This window comes from Triturus cristatus, chromosome 2_2, assembly GCF_964204655.1.
Source record: "Triturus cristatus chromosome 2_2, aTriCri1.1, whole genome shotgun sequence".
NCBI lineage: Eukaryota > Metazoa > Chordata > Amphibia > Caudata > Salamandridae > Triturus > Triturus cristatus.
The window spans coordinates 902,895,125-902,910,803 of record NC_140582.1 but is presented as its reverse complement, the minus strand read 5'-3'; positions in this window follow the sequence as shown (position 1 = coordinate 902,910,803).

The window sequence follows — 15,679 nt, the reverse complement described above, 5'->3', positions numbered from 1 at the left end:
ACCTACTATTCCTCCATTATCCTGCGCCGTACCCCCAATGATAGCTAACTTCGACCTCTCTTGAGGCAATGTGATATAAAGGAACCACGCATTTCAAACACCCAGCCATCCCTACCGACCCTTCCAACCTTCATCCACCAGTCACCCACACGAGGGAGGGGAATCAGCCAAGAACAAAACAAAGCCCCCTCTCCCTTGTATGTCCTCATAATTTAAGCCTTCACCCGTGCCCACACTATACTATTCCAGACAAGTTCAGGCTTCCTCAGGGCTGTCGTGGAAATATGTCTTACCATCCATGACCACCCTTAGGCGCGCGGGGAACATCAACGAATACTGGAGGCCCTCGTCTCAGAGTGCCTTCTTGACCTCTAAAAACCAAGCACAGCGGCGCTGTACATCGAATGTGTAATCTGGGAACAGTGTCACATTACAGTTGTCAATCTTGTAGGGGCCCGAAGATTGAGCCTTGTGCAGCAGGAGGTCCCTATCTTTATAATGGAGTAATCTCACCACCACCGGTCTTTGCAGCCTTCCAGGGGTCAGCGGCCGAGCTGGTACTCTGTGCGCTCTTTCCAGGGTATAGAAAGAGGACAGGCCTTCAGGGGCAACCTCCGTTCTCAGCCAATTTTCCCAGTAATCCACCATATTGGTCCCTTCCACTCCTTCCGGCAGCCCCACCACGCGAATGTTGTTTCTTCGGTTCCTCCCTTCAGCGTCTTCAGCCCTCCACTCCAGCGTTTGCAATCGGTGCTCGACATCTGTCATCTGAGCTTCCAGTGCCTTTTGGGTGGGTTCTAGGGTCCCCAAGGTTGCCTCTGTCTGCTTTACCCTGTCAACAAGCTTAGCATGATCTACTCAAAGAAGGCCCAGTCCCTGTGCCACCTGCGCAATGTCCTGCTGGAGAGCGTCTCTGGTGTCAGTAATGGCCTTAAGAATTTGATATACGTGTTGCTGCGTCATCCCCTCCATTATCACTTCTTGTTTGTCTTGCGCTCCCGTGTCTTCTTCCAGCTCTGGGGGTGCTCCCCCCGTGGTTTCCCCATTAATGGTTGCGTTGCAAGTCCCAGCACCAGTGCAGTCCCCCAATTGACCTCCTACGTGACATGTGCCCAGCGCAGGTGCCAATCTAGTGCCTACACCAGTAGGGTCTATCACCGCTGCCTTGGCGCACTCCTCTCACCGCTTATCTTTCTGCCCTCCGGGGGCCACCTTCCAGAGCAGCTCCCAGTCGTGTTCTGAGCAGCCTACCAGTCTCCTGCACAGTTTTCTTCCAACGCTGCAGGCCCGGGTTCAAAGCAGCTTCCTCGCCGGCCCAATCCTCTCTCCCCAAGAGATAATCGCATTCAGGGGCTGAAGTTATGTCCCAAAGCTCGTGCGCAGTCACTGTGTCCCACTCCAAGGCCCCCTATGTCAGCCAATGCGCCACCGCACCATCCCCTCCTCTACGGTGTTACCTCCAGCGGTGTACTCCAGTATTCAGTGTCCCAAGAAGCATGGTCACCACTCACCTCCCACGGCAGCAGCCTTCCACCGTACTGCAATCAAGGCAGCAGCCTAATGAGGTCTCAGTCGTTCCAAGGAAGGCTGTGCACAGTTCCCTCGAGTAGGGCCGCTGAGGTGCTTCCCGCCGACCTTCACATCGTGGCCCTACCACCGCACACCTGATCACCTGGCCGTCATCTCACTCACCTCCACTGTTTAGCGGGCCTCTCCTCCTCCAGAGCTCCACTCTCTGTCAGTGTCTGGGTTGCCGTCACTGTTGTTAGACCTCCAGGGCCCTCTATGGGATCCGCTGCAGTTTAGCGATGTTCAATCAGCTGCCCTCCACTCTTTTGGCCGTGCTCAGCAGCGCTCACTGAGGCTCCTCATGTTGCGGGCCCTTCCGCCCGTTCAAGTACCTAAGACGGCGGCCTGCACCCTGAAATGGCAGTCCATCCGCGATCCTATTCTTCCTTGTCTCGCCTCAATGCCACAGCCGATGGGCCAAAACACTGCCCGCTTCCTCACGGGTTGCTGCTTCACAGGGCAATTGCCTCCCGTGCCTCCACGTCCCTCTAAGCCGCGATGAGTCACCACTCCATCAGACCCCTCCACCTCAGGTTGGCACTTCAGGGCCCCCGGGTTATCAATGCAGCGGGGGTTTCAGCATTGACGCGTGTAGGCTGCTCCTGCTACACCCCACTGCTCCCTCGCTAGCTCCTGGGTCCGTACACCAGTGCTGCGCTCAGGCCCACAAAGCCATCATCAGTGCCATCTTGGCCGCTCTTCTAGCGATCGTGCCGCCTCGTCAGTTCGCCAATCATCGGGGCACCCAGTCTTACAGTCACCATCGGCGGGTGCTCCCAGCCCCTACAAGCAACATCACCGGTGCTCAGGGGATCGATTCTAGGTCCCGAAACAGGATAAATATCGGGGTCGGCGCAGAGCTCCAGGCTCATACGTCTTCCCTCATTGGCTCCGTGGCCACGCCCCCTGAACATCTACACCTCATATGATGACTTTCTTGTAAATAATATTTGGGACACAATATTCATGTCATAAGACATTTCGAAATACAACCGTCTGACATATAAACTATAACTAAAATTACCTGTTTTTCCCTACTCATAATGTAAACATTTTAAACTTGATTATTAAAGTTTTTGATGTCAGTATCTATGACTTATCTTTGTTGTACTACTGCTTACTCAAGATTTCCAGGAGTAAGCTAGAAATACTATAAGATTAAGTCTTACCTAATGGGGGGGCATGGCTAAGCTGTCACACAAGATAGCGACCTAATTCTGGATATCCTGAATGCAAGGGGATGATGTTTATGTTTCTAGTGAGACAGACTGCCTGTTATGAGATGTATAGCCTTCGATTCCTTGCCTCATGTCCGCCTGCATTTACTAAGCACTTTTCAGCACATTCTAAGGTACTGTGCCCCTTTATTGCTGTACATGCCTTGTAACCATAGTCAAGTCGTAATGGGATGGCCATTTTAAAGTGCAACCACATTCATGTTTCCCCTCTTGATTACTACGAGGGAGTCTCTTTATCCAACAGTTGGAATGCTGCCCTTTTATTTTTTGTGAACATTTGCTGCAGTTCTCCATCTAATTTATGGTTTCTTTTTGGTTTTCCTCAAGTGCAGTACCCTATCCCTATGAGAGACCAAGAAAATCCATATGCTTTCTCGGAAATGTTCTTGGAACTCCGCATCTAGCTTTAGGAACTCTTTCTCTGGTGAACCTGAGCCTTTTCACTTTACTTTATGAGGGGAACAAAAATTCTTAAACTGCATACTACCATATACTCTCCTTTAATACATGTGACATTGTTCTATCAACTCCTACACCTACAATGTCTGAAATATTGGTTCCTACGTCAGGCAATCTGATGAAAGGCTTTCCACTCAAGTACTAATAAAAGCAAGATGCACAACACACACTGCATGCTCAGATTCCAGGGGTGGGGTACAGAGTATTACTAAACAGTGATCACAGACTGGTAATAATTCTGATTGCACATGAGGGTCCGGCTTATGCACACACAGTGATGGCTGCTACGATTTCTCTATTGCAGCAACGCTATTGGTGGCCAGGTCTTTTCAAACAGTGGAAGGACTTTATCCTGAGATGTGACACCTATCAACAGATGAAGGGTTCCACTGTGGCGCGTCCACCCCAGACACCTCTTTTGATTTGAAACAGGCCTCTGGCTTTTTTGTATTTGGACCACTGTGGCCCAGTATCATCTGATGGGGCTTACAAGTACGTCTTGGTGGCAGTGGATTTCTGCTTGCGATTCTTGTGGGTATGAATCAGCTGACTCCCTAACTGTTATAAAGGATCTGCGAGTCTTTATCGGGACACACACAGTCCTTGGGTAGTCAAACTCCTTAAGAGATCCTGTTTGGGGCTAGGATGTGGTTCTCAGACCTCCATTATGTCAGGGACAGTGGCAGCAGAACCACCGCTTGACAACAATGAACGTTTGGCTGTTTTACAGGAATTGAGTGATTTCCAGGACAAACAAAGCAACGTCCAAGTAGAACGCACTGTCACTGGAGAAGTGAAGTTTGTTCCAAAATAAAACGGCTGGATCCCAAAGTTAGGGGATCTGGTCTGTGAAAAGATAGTGGACAAAAAAGAGTTTTGGCCATCTTACAGAGCGCCTGTGCCTGTCCTGGCTATTAAAGGTACACATACTGTACTTCACCCGCAACTTGGCGGACTCCAGGCAAAAGGTGTGTCTGTATCAAACTGCATTATGTGGCCGATTCTCAACAGTAAGCCGGGTGGACTCCTGAGTAGCTGCCAATCTCCTCTTACTGCCACACAGGCGGTTCAGATGGAAGCTTTAATGAAGTCTAGTCTCTTCAACAAGAAATGACAATGAACAACAAATGAAGTATGCTGTCTGCCTTTTCAAAAACAATGACAACTGTGCAGTCTTCAAGTACAGAAACACAGATTTCAATTTGTAATCCTGAGAAGAACACGGTCTACTTCTTTGTACCAAGGATTGAGTGCTTATCTAATTCAAACCAGCCTGCTGAGCTGCATAAAATTGACTGGACAGCGTCTGGTTATTTCATCGACTTCGCCAATTCATCAGAGGTTCCACAGCCACCACCACCCCTACCTATAGGACTGAAGCTGCATGTCTTCTATCGTTGGCTGAAAAGAAGATCATTTTTTTCTCCATGGCTACACCTTTGGATTACAATTGCATTACTTTTCCTAGTGCTTTGGGTTGGTTTTGTGACTGTGTTCTTCTAAAAGCACACCTCGTCCCAGAATGCTCTGCAGTACAACCTGTGTTTGGTTCTGAAACCACACACATCATCACATTGTGAACAAAGAGACTTGTACCTGGTGAACATTTCAGCTGTTCCAGTTCCCGATGGGATTGTATGAGACAGGGTATTGTTTGATGTGTATGATTTCACTGAACTCTTGAAACTTCCATATTTATTAAGAAACATTTTGAATGATATTATCATCCCCAGTACTATTTCTGATGATTGGAATTTTGATACCGCATATGAAATGCTAGAAGATCTGGAACATTTAAGTGTATTTTTTCCTGATTTCTGATGGTACAGCTAATTTTGATGAGATGTTCTGTTTTCAACATTACGGTCATCCTTTTCTACACAGGGCTAGCACACCAGATGAAGTATTTAACTTTACAAAATGGGAACATTGTCCTACACCACCCAGGGGTAGTTAATGATAATAATAATAAGAGGCATATATAAATAAGCCTGGGCAAATCACTATGCTATGCTCGCGTAGTTTGCGAAGTTTGCGCTACTTCGCACTATGCGAATTGCACGTAGCACAGTGCAAACACGTGTAGCGTAGCGTTGCATAGTGCAGCGGTCATTTTTTGCTTGCTCCCGGTCCTCAACGTCAAGTTGGCGACCGCGAGCAAGCAAAATGACATCCCGGTGAGACTTGTTCCTCGTTCGCAATCAGCAACATCAAGTTGGCGATCGCGAGCGTGGAAAATAAACCTCCTGGCAAGATTCTCAAAGCGGGGAGGCCAGGTTTCTCATTGCGAGTGGTCCCGTATGCTCGCGACCGCTCGCGATGAGAAACTACCAGTCCGCATTGAGAAAGCTGCTGCTCGAGCAAAAATCTACTCGAGCAGCCGAAAACCACAGCTCGCACTGGGCAAGATGCCGTTTTCAATGATTGCACAGTTCCGAATGCTTGTCCGCACTGTGCAATCATTGAAAACGGCATCTTGCACAGTGCGAACAGGGTACTACGCAGTTCGCGAAGTGCTACGCGTAGCTTGTGTAGTGCGAAGTGCACTTTGCATAGCTACGCGTAGCGCTACTTCACGAACTACGCCCAGGATTATATATAAAGCGCACGGCTACCTCCAACGGAGGTGTCCCAGCGCTAAATGCTGATAACCAGAGAGGAAAGAGGGATGACAGCTATGGGAGGGTAAAAAAACAAGTTTTTAGTGCTTTCCTAAATGCCAGTTCAGACTCAATCAGCCAAAGGTGGATCAGCAAGGTGTTCCAGAGTGACGTTGTTCTAACCCAGAAAGTTCAGCCACCCATCCTGGTCTTAGAAAAGCAGGGAAGTCTGAGCAATTTCAGGTGATTGGATCTCATAACCCTGCCTTGATCTTAATTTTGGAGTCTTAATTTAAGCTAATGTGGACACCGATCTCTAGAGGCTCTGGAGGCAAAGGTGAGTGCCTTAAATTCAATCCTCCTTTTGACCGGTAGCCAGTGAAGGCTCCGCAGATGAGGGGATACATGGTGGTGAAACGGCACATTCCTTATGAGTCGGGCCGCAGCATTTTGAACCACTTGCAACCGGCGAATCAAATAAACTGTAAGTCCGATGTACAAGCTATTGACGTGACCAATGCATGGACCTCTGTCTTTCTGCAGTCCAAAGGGAGGAGATATAGGAATATATAAGGTTTCCAGAAGCGGTAGCTGGGGGAAAGATTGATTAAAAAATAAAACCTCTGTTTTCTCGGTGTTCAGAAGCATTTGCACAGAAGTTTGACTATTTGTATGGTTATGACTCATCAGACCAAGCATAATTTTATTATAGGCTTGAACCTTCACCTGCAAAGAAAAATATGATAACTGATACTAAGCTGATTTACTCTGCTTCCCTTCTTTACTGAATATTTGTACAAGGTTTCGACTTTTGGAAGGATACAGTAGATGTAAAATCTATCAGGGAGACTAAAGTTTCACAGGTTCAGGGAACAGAGGCTTTATTCAGAACCTGTTTAATACTGCAACAGGTGATTTTCCTGAAAATCCTGAAATGATGGAGCACAGAGCTGCGGCAAATTTGGCAGCGCCACTCTCCGCCATTTCCAAAACTCACGGATGAACATTATTTACAACAATACAGTGCACCCTGGGTTTTCACTAGTGCTATAAATAGCTGCCTAGCACCAACCCAGACACACTTGTGTGAGGGTGTCCAGGTTGCAGGGAATGATTGTTTATTAATAGGAAGGTGTCCCTTCCTGCACATAAACACTCAATAATGATGGTTTGTGACTTCTATGCGTGCTGCATTCTGCAGCACACATAGAAGAAGCAAATCGCTATTATTTAATGATAGTTTATGAGCAGGAAGGGACACCTTCCTAAACATAAACAATTATTAATGGCATTTTGCTCTTTCTATGTGTGCTGTGCTAGGCAGCACACATAAAAAAGCAAAAACGAGGAGAAATAAAAGTATTTCTCCTTGTTGCACCATTCTAACGTCTGCTATTGCATGGAGTTAGTTTTTGGTGCGGCCTCAGATTTACACCTCTTTGTAAATCTGGGGCGGTGTCAAAAAACAACAAGTGTTGTGCTGGGATGTCCACAACAACATCCATTGCACTCCCTTTCACGCAGATAACTTTGTGAAAGGGTTGTATATTTACAAAGCAGCGTTAAGCCACAGAAAGTGACTTAACGCCACTTTATAAATATGGTTCAGTGCTTTGTGCCACCGCAATGTCAAAAAAGTGATGTTATGGTGGTGCAATCTCCTTGCAAATATGCCCCAATGTGTCTGGCCTAGCCAAGATAAAGGATTTGAGCACACTGAGGGTTCCCACTCTTACACAATTTGACAACTGGCAGTCATATGGTGAAAACACTATTGATACTATGCTCCATAAGAGTAGAAATAACTCATCTGATCCCAATTGGAAGGGATGGTTAGTATGGCCACTAGACACTAACCAATGTCAGAATAGATTCTTAGGAAATATCGAGGGATTTACAGCAAACAGGCCTGACATTTGATATGTAGAGAGGGAACATTCAGGAGTAGTAACTACTTACAGTGTTAGGAAGTTTTGCCTTGATTGGCTGAAATTCGTGACACTGTCTTAGGTACAATAGCACTTGTCCCTTTTATCTGATGATCTGGATTTTAAAGACTGTTTAGTGGGTCCTCGGAAACCACTTCATAAGTGCCTTCTTTACACTGCCTATAACAAGATATGTGAAATATCTCAACAAGAAGCAGCTACAAGGCTACCTGAAATTCATAGGGACCAACTTAGAACAGGCTCTTGCAGTAGTGGACAATGGTATGACTACTTTATCATCTAGAATGTATTCTTTAGGTAACATTTTTTCATCTACAATCAATGTACTTCAGCAAGACTTTTCTGCATTACAACATGGGCAGCCTAATTTAGGTCAATTCTATTGATGAGCTGCACACTACAAACATTGTGTTCTGGCAATGCGCCTTAGCGACACATTAACATCACAAACCTGTTTTCATCTTACGATCTTTCTGACCAATGGATATCTATGGCACAGAAAATTGCAAAATACACAATGTTACACGTTGAAAATCTTGAGAAATTACCTTTTACCCTTGCTGAGATAGTATACTCGGATTGGGTAATCAGTGGGTACATTAGACTGCCAATTTCGACTTTCCACTTTCAGTACTTCCTACAACACAGTCAAGTTGGCAGATATGAAGCATTAGGTGAAGGGTTCACACATGAACAGTGAGAGCTTACTTTTATATTCCAGTGGTGGAATAAGGATACTGAAGTGTTTCTCAGCGGCACAGACTTAAGCTGCTGAGTCCTTAGAATGCCAGGACGTTACATTGCATGGGGCATGTTATGCATCGGTGGCGAACCTGCCTTGATACTTGATAGGGTCTCCAGCAGCCATGATACATCCAACTTTAAAATTACTCTAAAATGGGAGCTACCTGATGTTGAACAGTCAATCTTGCTGTGGGATGAAACCAGGAGTCGCCTTTGTGGTAACCATATCTTCCATTGTAACATGTTGCACACATGTTGCCGCCTGCTCGTCTAGTTAGGGAGGATACACTGTGGCCTTCAATTAAATTCACTAATATGTGCTTTGACACCCTGGACCAACTGAAAGCCTATATTATTTCAAAACGATGTGGCCTTAACTTTGGCCAAGGAAACATTTGATCATAAGGTGGCATGTTCAAACAGGTGCTTCTCCTTACTAACAATCCCAAAACCTTTTGGGGAGCTGGTTCATCGTATTTTTAACAAGTCTAGTATGACTGGAATTGCAAGGAGTTTCACAAGCATTGGCTCTGATTTGGTCAGCACCTTCCAGAAAATGTTTGGAGTTATTCTATTATTCATCCACTATGTCCTCAGAAGCATCTTTGGAGGTTTTCCGCTGGTCCTAATTTCAGGGATATTGCATTCAATATTTTTCCTCCATAATGGATGTTCCAAATTTAGATCAAATGGAGCTGGCACTGCCTCATGGTCTGTTGTGCCATGAATGCATGGTATATTTCTGTAGCACACCAATGCTTCAAGAACTGAATGAGCATTGGTTCTTGTCCGTCCGACCTGTATGGGTTCATTGCGTACAGACTGTATTCTGCTGTGTTCCTTGTGCACTTACCAGTGTGCCCTGGACTTGTGCTTGAAGTCGCAAGTGGTTGTCTCTGCAGGCATTGCCTTACTGGTGGACCTGCTGAAGGCCCATCTGTGCAGCTGTCCCCTGCGGAATCCTTTGTTTCTGGCCGCATTCTATGACCTTCCCTCAGTTGCCTCCGCACCTGGTGATTTGGAATTAGGCTCTGTTTCACCGTAACATCAATTGGCTGTATGTGCCCCCTCAGTGGCTGCTGTACAGAACACATTGTTCTATCAATTTGCTATGAGGAGTTACTCTGGGAACATCGTATGTGAATACAGGGAACAGCAATTTTTTGTCTACCACTTGAGCATGTAAACATCTGGCTCTCTGTGTGGTGCGAGCTTTTTATTTAGCCTTTTTTTAAACTTCCAAAAATTGTTTTAAATTGCCTTTCCTTTTTACTGCTTTTATATTTTTTATATATACATTTGGCTTTCTTTATGCTGTGGGTTTCCAAATAGCATGAGTGCCTGATTTTACTGTGATTTTAAGGCAATGCTTTATATTATATGGTTTTTAGCATTTTTTAAATATGCTGGTGTATTCCTTTGTGTCAAGATCCAGAGCTCTTCCCTCGCACGGGAGCAGAATGTCGTAATTTCCCAATGCCTCTCTTAGCCTTCCCAGCGCCTCGCTATTAGCAAATACTAACGAGTCCACCAAAGAATTCCAAGGGGGGAAAGGGGATGGGAAAGAGAAGAGACAGTCACTGCGTCTTCTAAGTTCTTCAATGATGACGCCCTTCTATCTTCTATCTTCTTGTGAACTGGACAGGTGAATTTCCAGACTGAAATAACAAATATACACTAGTTATTTCCTTATGACACCTACTCTGTCTCCTACACAGCTGTTCTACGTTATTGTGAAGTCCTTTCTGTGACCTACCCTGTCTGTAGTGACCAATGCTTCTCTTCTATTTACTTCTCTTATTGTGTGATGTTTCCTGTGGTGCTGTAACTGAATAATTAATAATGTTAGCTTTTACTTCTTATTCCTATTCTGATTTATTTCTGTATTTGTTCTTTCAGTCTCCTCACCCACAGACTCTAGAAGAGCGCCTCAGCTGGATTCTGTCATGTTAAGTATCTCGCTCTTGAGACTCTACGCTATTCTTCCTTAGGTGACTCTACTCTCTGGCTTCTCTTATTCTTTTGTCACTACAAGTTTGCTATATCTTCTCCAACTTGAAAACTTCCAGAGAATTCAGGATAGAACTGTAACTTCGGAATACCTACAATCTATGATATCTACACATTGGTAATGAGCGCTTGGAATTAATATTTAATACTCTAGTTTTGGCTCGCCGCTAATTTTGGCTTGACTCGCTTGACTTCTTTTAAGAGCGCGTGACTAAAAATGAACGCTTGCTAGTTGTGCGCTAATATCTCAATCTCGCTGCCTGTTGGGCTTGACACACTTGAATTCAATTATAGCGTGTGACTAAAAAATGAACGCTTACTAGTTGTGCGCTAATATTTCAAACTCGCTGCCTGTTTGGCTTGACACGCTTGACTTCGAATATTGCGCGTGACAGAAAAATTATTACACTTGTAGCTTTATAGGAACAGTCTTACTTCAATGCTTCTCTACTCGGCTTCAAACAGAACTCAAATTCTTGTAGCGCGACGAAGTTCGAATTTTCCCTTACTAACTTCGCGACGCGACCTCCTCTCCTCAGATGCTCAGTGAAGTGCGCCGAGCAAACGCACCAACACCTGGATCTTCGTGATTGTGGTGGAACGCTAGAGCGCTAACCTGCTGCTCAGTAGTTCCTGTACCAGCGGCCATCTTGGGTTCAGTTTGATCTTTTGATGGGCTCAAGGTGTAGCGCCTCTTTCCTTGGTTGTTGCCTTTTAAGACCTTACTTCTTACAAAAGGTTTGTTTATTATTTTAGGCCTGAAAGTCCTGACAGTACTCCCCCTCAAAGAGCTTCCTCCCCACTTGGGCTTATTTGGAAATCTTCTATGAAACTCCTTAATTAATCTAGGGGCATGTACGTTTGATGATATCTCCCAAGATCTTTCCTCAGGCCCATAGTTCTTCCAATCCAACAAATAGTACAGTCTTCCCTTTCGTATCTTGGAATCTAATACTTGGTGTACCTCAAATTCCTCTCCTTTCTCTGTTTGAATTGGTTTTGGGGGTTTGTTAAGTCGCAGATCCTTTGAAACCTTTTTTAATAAAGAGACATGAAACACGGGATGAATCCGTAAACTTTTAGGCAATCTCAACTGATAATTTACTGCACTGAGTTTTTTCTCAACGAGATAAGGGCCTACCAACCTTGGCTGCAGTTTTCTGACCCCCTTAAGTCTAAGATTCTTTGTGTTTAACCACACCTTATCTCCAATCTGTTAATCTGGTTCCCTTCTTCTTTTCTTATCAGCATAGAATGTGTAACTCTCCTTTGCCTTAGTTAAATTCTCGGTGGCTAACCTATGCACTCGTGTCATGTGATCAACCAAATCTGTTACTGCAGGTACGTCCACTTCTAGGAATTTTAGAGATTGATTGGGATGCCTTGCTGTGTTCAGATAAAAAGACGAGTAGCCAGTGGACATATTTTTCGCATTGTTATGAGCAAACTCAGTAGCCCACAAATAATCCGGCCAATCACCCTCCTGCTCTAACAAACACAATCTTAAGTACTATTCTAATTCCTGATTGGTTCGCTCTGTTTGGCCATCAGTTTCTGGGTGATAACTAGTTGTGTACCTGGAGTCTATACTCAATTTCTTTGTGAAGGCCTTCCAGAAATGGGATAAGAACTGGGATCCCCTGTCTGATATCAAAACCTTAGGTATTCCATGGGCTCGAACTATGTTCTGACTAAAGGTATGTGCCAAAGTTGATGTCGTGGGAACCCCTTTTAAAGGTATAAAGTGGGCCATCTTAGTAAAAGCGTCTACGCACACCAATATTGTATCAAAACCTTTACTGGATGGCAAATCAACTATTAAATCTAAGGTTATGGTGTGCCAGGGATAAGGTGGTGTGGGCAGGGGTTGCAATAACCCCTTGGGAGCTTGCCGTTCCGACTTTCCCCTAGCGCAAATCTCACAAGTGTTTACATAATGTCGTAAATCCTTAATCACACTTGGCCACCAAAAACGTCGCCTCACTAGATCTTCCGTCTTCCGAATGCCCTTATGCCCTGCCAATATGTCATCGTGACTTTCCTTCAAAGCCTTTTGCTGCATTTCTGGCGTTGGCAGGTAAAGAGCTCCATGATGATACGGTAAACCTCCTCGAATCTCCCGCCCTGGATCTTCCTTCACCCATTTCTCAATGTCCGCCAAGGACATCGAAATCTGATTTCTTTCTTCCTGCGATTCACGCAAAAATGCTCCAATCACTTTTTCAGCAGGTAAAATTGTCTGAGACTTGATTTCTTCACAAACTCCTTCAGCTCCCCTTCTGGACAAGACATCGGCCTTCCCATTTTGCAAACCAGGACGATAGGTAATGACGAAGTCATAGTCGGCGAAATGTAGTGACCAACGTAATTATCTAGGAGTCAAAGTTCTGGCCGACTTCAAAAACTCTAAATTTCTATGGTCTGTATAGACGGTCACCACATGCCTAGCCCCCATCAAATAGTGTCTCCACTCCTTGAATGCATCTTTAATGGCTAGTAACTCTTTCTCAGTAATGGTGTAGTTGACTTCAGCTGCAGTTAGTTTTCTAGAGCGGTAAGCCACTGGGTGCAGTTGTCCTGTGACCTTGTGTCTTTGGGATAACACACCTCCTAAACCCCAATTGGAGGCATCAGTTTCTACAAAAAATGGTTCAGATGGATCGGGATGTAGTAAGATTGGTGCTGAGGTGAAATCCTTCTTGAGTTGGTTAAATGATGCTTCTGCTTCCTGAGTCCATTTAAACTTGACCCCCTTCTTAAGCAATCTTGTCATAGGAATCAATTTCTGAGAACATTTTTGAATGAACCTCCTGTAGAAATTAGCGAATCCTATGAAACTTTGGATTTCCTTCACAGATTTAGGAGACTCCCATTTCAACACCGCCTTGATCTTGTTTTCATCCATGGTTACTCCACTAGGGGTAATATTTCAATCTCGCCGCCTGTTTGACTTGACACGCTTGGCTTCGAATATTGTGCGTGACAGAAAAATGATTACACTTGCAAGTGGTGCGCTAACACCGCCCCTTGCAGCTTAAAAGGAACAGTCTTACTTCAATGCTTCTCTACTCTGCTTCAAACAGAACTCAAATTCTTGTAGTGCGATGAAGTTCGAATGTTCCCTGACTAACTTCGCGACGCGACCGCCTCTCCTCAGATGCTCAGTGAAGTGCGCCGAGCAAACGAACCAACACCTGGATCTTCGTGATTGTGGTGGAACGCTAGAGCGCTAACCTGCTGCTCTGTAGTGCCTGTACCAGCGGCCATCTTAGGTTCAGTTCGATCTTTTGATGGGCTCAAGGTGTAGCGCTTCTTTCCTTGGTTGTTGCCTTTTAAGACCTTACTTCTTACAAAAGGTTTGTTTATTATCTTAGGCCTGACAGTCCTGACACTTTGTGACAGGATTAGTTTGCTTTAGATTGCTTCTAAGCCAACCTATGTCCTAAAGTTGCCTTCACTTTGTCCCATCAACTTTTTTCACACATTTGCTGCCACAAAGAATTTTGAGAGAACATTATCATACTGCTTTGGCATTATGTGCATGGCCTTCGCGTGCTTGATACAAATGTGTCTGTTAGTATGCCCTTAGGGGGATTCAGCTATCTGTGGAATACAAATAAAAGGCAGCATGATCACAATCGCGGCCCGAGGCAAGGATGCCCCTTTTTGTGTGTATATATATATATATATATATATATATATATATATATATATATATATATATATTTATATATATTTATATATGTATATATATCCTTTTGTTTCATAATACAATCAGAGGAGATGCTTCTACTGACTTTGAGGAGTCCCTGCATGCTCACTGACATCTCCGTGAGACCATAGATTTACACCCTAGACACTTAGGTTAGGGTTTGAATCATAGAAGTACGCTAGATTGTTAAAAATACTGTATATGTATGCATATATACGGTGTCTGAACAAGATGATTGAACTCTTTGTTTTATTTTTGACACTCATTATAACTTTATTCTGCTTCTATCTATAAACCATTGCATTACACATTTTCTATACAAGAATCACTATGGTTCAAGAAATATTGAAAAACGACCCTTTGTGTGTTCTTTGCATATTTCTCTGAGTGAAAGAGAGCACGAGTGACTGAGCGAAAAGTTCTAGGTCTATCACTAAGATTCCTGAGGGGACAGGTTGTCATGTTGAGAAGTTGCCAGAACTCTTTGCTTCCATTCTAGGTTTAGGGGGGTTAACTGTGTAGCTGTGAACTAGCTGGTCCAAGGCACAACAAATCCTGCACAACCTAAGTTTATATCATCCACAAAGGCGCAGTTCCTGCTGATTACTGAAAACTACACAACATTGGAGCTCGGATTCTTCCAGTGGGGAAAGGCTGCACAGGGCTCATGAGGCCAGACACCATCTCCACAATATACTTATGAAATGTATCTGCTGCTGCTGAAACACTCCAAGCAGTAGCACCTAAATCTTTGGCCCAGCAGCAACGCACATTCATTGGATTGGCTTAGCATTTCATTTTGTGGTTCTCTAAAGGTCTTTGAAGCCAAATGTTTTTTAAATCCCAGGTTTCAGGAAATTTTAGGAGGAGTGCTCTTTGACACCTGACCAGGGTCAGGACCACGGGCACAGTACTTTAGGACTAAGACTCACTCTAGCAGATCCAGCAGCAGTGTCCAGGGCAGGTCCAGTTGAAACTGGTCAGCTGGGCAGTTGCAGAAAATGTCTCTTGTAGCTTATTTTATCCCTGTAGATGGAGCAGTAGTTCAACTTTATGATCACTGGAGTCCATTTCTTTGCCATGGATAGCAGAGGTAGAGCAGGTCCATTCTTGTAGGCTCTTCTCATGTAACAGACAGAAGATCAAAGTCTTCTGATGAGGGTAGTGTGGGTGTCACATGTATACCTGGTACCAGTTTATAGGTGAGGATGACTCCTGGCCCCTTACTAATCAGTGGGGTAAAGCTTCCCTTGGGCAACCACACCCGCTTTTGCAGAATTACTGCAAACAATCCCAGTGTGCCCCTCTCTACCTACAACTAAGATGGCAGAAAGCTGCTTTGCATGCCCAGTGCTAAGCTGCCTACAACAGAGGTGTGGCAAGGGAAATGTGCTACCC